This window comes from Microcaecilia unicolor, chromosome 1 (assembly GCF_901765095.1).
Source record: "Microcaecilia unicolor chromosome 1, aMicUni1.1, whole genome shotgun sequence".
Classification (NCBI taxonomy): Eukaryota; Metazoa; Chordata; class Amphibia; order Gymnophiona; family Siphonopidae; genus Microcaecilia; species Microcaecilia unicolor.
The window spans coordinates 633,553,582-633,557,048 of NC_044031.1; the positions used below are offsets into that span (position 1 = coordinate 633,553,582).

General features: G+C 43.3%; 1 pseudogene; it reads left to right on the forward strand.

Annotated features, from left to right (window-relative positions):
* LOC115481712 lies at positions 1 to 2,869 on the forward strand (annotated as a pseudogene).
* Positions 2,870 to 3,467: the final 598 nt, after the last annotated feature.

Below are 3,467 nucleotides of genomic sequence, written 5' to 3' on the forward strand. Positions count from 1 at the left end.
ATGATGGAGGTGGTGCGTCGGTGTGCGGTTGTTTCATTAGTTTGGCAGCCAGTCTCCAGTGATTCCTAGGCAGGGAATGAGTACTCCTCCCCCTTCCTTGGTCGCTGTTTGCTGCTGGCTGGGTCGCGGGTAATCCTTCCAGCTGGGCCGCAGCTTGTCCTGTTCGCCCACGTCCCAGATGGTGACGGGCACGTTGTTTTCCGGCTCCTCTGACTCCATGTCAAGCGATCCCAAATATAGTCTGTGCTATAGGCCCTCTGGCACTCTTCAGTACTGGCATTAGGCATTTAAAAATTTCTCCCCCCCACCCCCCCGGTCTATTTTTGCACATACCCACAGCAGGAATATTCTTCTCTCGTTCCAGCGGTGTTTCTGTGCTCTCCGTGCTGCACAGATAATGAGCCATTCTGCTGGGGAATGCTCCTTCCTTATTGTCACGTAGTTTCCTCTGATTGGTCTGTCTTACGTTGCCTAGTGTTGCCTGGGAACGATGTTGTGATGGTCCTTTGTGTTTCAGAATGTTGAGGGTGTTTTTTCTGATTGGTCCGTCATGCGAGGGCGGGGCAGAGAGACATGGAGGCATATTTTCAAAGCACTTAGCCTTCCAAAGTTCCATAGAAACCTATGGAACTTTGGAAGGCTAAGTGCTTTGAAAATGTGCCTCATGGTCAGTGTTGTGGCTTCACCACCATGAATCCATGAACTCTTCAGTGAGTGACTGAGTGACTTCAGAACTTTGTCTTCAGAACGTTGAGGGTGAGTTTTATTATAGTAGATGGGGTTAAAGTCTTAATTTGCATAATTTGCAGGTTAATGTCCATTGGATTTAATGTACACTAATATTTTTTAGGCATATTAATGCTGGATAGTGACTATATCCATGATTTCCACATTAAGGGCTAGATTCTATATACAGCGCCCAAAAAAGTGCTATTCTATGAGCTGTGCTTAAAGTTAGGTACGGTTTATAGAATAGCGCTTACGCCCAGGAATCATCTTACTTTCCTTGACGTCTCCTTCGGCACTCTCACCAATTCCTGGAGCCCTCTCGCATGTTACTTCCATTTGAGGAGCTTCCGAGAGTGCCAGTTCAGCGGTGAATCATGGTGTAGGTACCGCATTCAGTTCAAGCTTCTGCTACTAACCTACAAATGCACTCGATCTGCAGCCCCTCCTTACCTGTCAACCCTCATCTCCCCTTACGTTCCTACCCGTAACCTCCGCTCTCAAGACAAATCCCTCCTTTCAGAACCCTTCTCCACTACCGCCAACTCCAGGCTCCGCCCTTTCTGCCTCGCCTCACTCCATGCGTGGAACAAACTCCCCGAGCCCATACACCAGGCCCCCTCCCTGCCCATCTTCAAATCACTGCTTAAAGCCCACCTCTTCAATGTCGCCTTCGGCACCTAACCACTACACCTCTACTCAGGAAATCCAGACTGCCCCAACTTGACATTTCGTTCTTTAGATTGTAAGCTCCTTTGAGCAGAGACTGTCCTTCTTTGTTAATTTGTACAGCGCTGCGTAACCCTAGTAGTGCTCTAGAAATGTTAAGTAGTAGTAGTGTACATTTGAGAATCAGAGGGGAGAGTGAAACATCCGGCCCTAATGTACAGAGTTTTCCTCCTCCCTGCACAAGCGGGTCCACCACTCTGGAACTTACGAGGGTCCTGATGGCATACCGGTCCATTGAAAGAATTTTCAGGAAGAGGGTATACAAAACATAAATAAACAATGAATGAGAAATGTGTAAGTCATTGTTGTGATAAAAATACAGTGTTGTTTTCTAGAGTACAGATGGCACAGAAATGCATTATCACCACTATCAAGTGTACAGTTAGAAGCATAAAATACAATCATTACACATGCTTTCTTCAAATCTGATTTTTTTCGACCAACAGCTGTAATCAACAGAATAAATGGAAGGCAGGAACCAGACATCAGTGACTGAGTTCATTCTCCTTGGACTCACTTGTGATCCAAAGCTCCAGATTCCACTCTTTGTGCTCTTCCTACTGGTCTATATTATCACCCTGCTGGGAAATATTGGTATCATTCTTGCAACTAGGTTAGATGAGCACTTGCAGACCCCAATGTACTTTTTCCTCATTCACTTGTCATTCATAGATATCTGTTATTCTTCAGTCATTACTCCCAAAGCCCTGCAAACTCTCCTGGCAGAGCAGGAAACCATCTCCTTCATTGGTTGTGCTCTACAGCTGTATTTTTATGCAGGTTTTGCTACCACAGAATGTTTTCTACTGGCCGTGATGGCATATGATCGATATGTGGCAATCTGTAATCCATTGCTTTATCCTGTCATTATGAGCAGGAGGCTGTGCATTCAGATGGTGAGTGCAGCTTATGTGGGTGGCTTTGGTGATGCTCTAGTGCATACAATTTGTACTTTTAAATTGTCCTACTGTGGGTCTAATGCAATTAATCACTATTTTTGTGATGGTCCTCCTCTCTTGATGCTTACAAGCTCTGACACCTTTGTCTGCGAACTTGTATTTAGTATTCTTGTTGGGTTCAACACAATAACAACATTTGTGGCCATCTTAGTCTCTTACACTTATATTCTCTCCAGCATCCTGAGGATTCGCTCTGCTGAAGGAAGACGCAAGGCATTCAACACTTGTGCCTCCCACTTCACTGCTGTGATCATATTCTATGGGACTCTTTTTTTCATGTATTTACGACCTGCTTCAAGTTATTCTATGGAGCAGGACAAAGTAGTTTCAGTATTTTATGCAGTGCTGATCCCCATGTTAAACCCCCTGATTTACAGCCTGAGGAACAAGGAAGTGAAAATGGCTCTGGTAAAGGGGTGGAAAAAGCTCTTCACATCATTGACAGTGTTTTCTAGATAAGTGTTTTATGTTCAGTGATCTTGAGTCACTAGAAGAACATCTATGACTTTTCTGTTGAGAAAGATTTTTTCTAATAGGCAATATTATTTTTCATTCCATATCAATGATGTCTAAATTAAGAGGACTTTATATTACATTCTAATCATAGGCGGTCGGTGGACCAACTGTTTGGGGAGGCTAAAGGGGGCGGGGTTAGGGGTGGGGCCAGGGGTAGGGCTTAAATCCATAATTGTCTGATAACACACAGAAAAAAAAAAATTAAAATTAAAAGTCACAATTAATACCTTTTATTAAATTTAGATATTAGCTATGTATCATATGTCAAAGAATAAAGTGGTTGCTCAAAGCATATACTAACCACAATCGCTCAACGGCAAAACACTATGCACAGCTTTGTGCAAAAACACACTCTGAACCTTACTGTACCATAAATATTACACTGGGCAGAACTTAATACACCAATATACCACCCATATGGAAAATGCAGACCGTCAACAATATGAAACAAGGGATCATAATATCATGATACGTGTAGAGCCACAAAACACCCTAATTCATGTTTAATGTGGGATAAAATGCCATAAATAAGTAAAT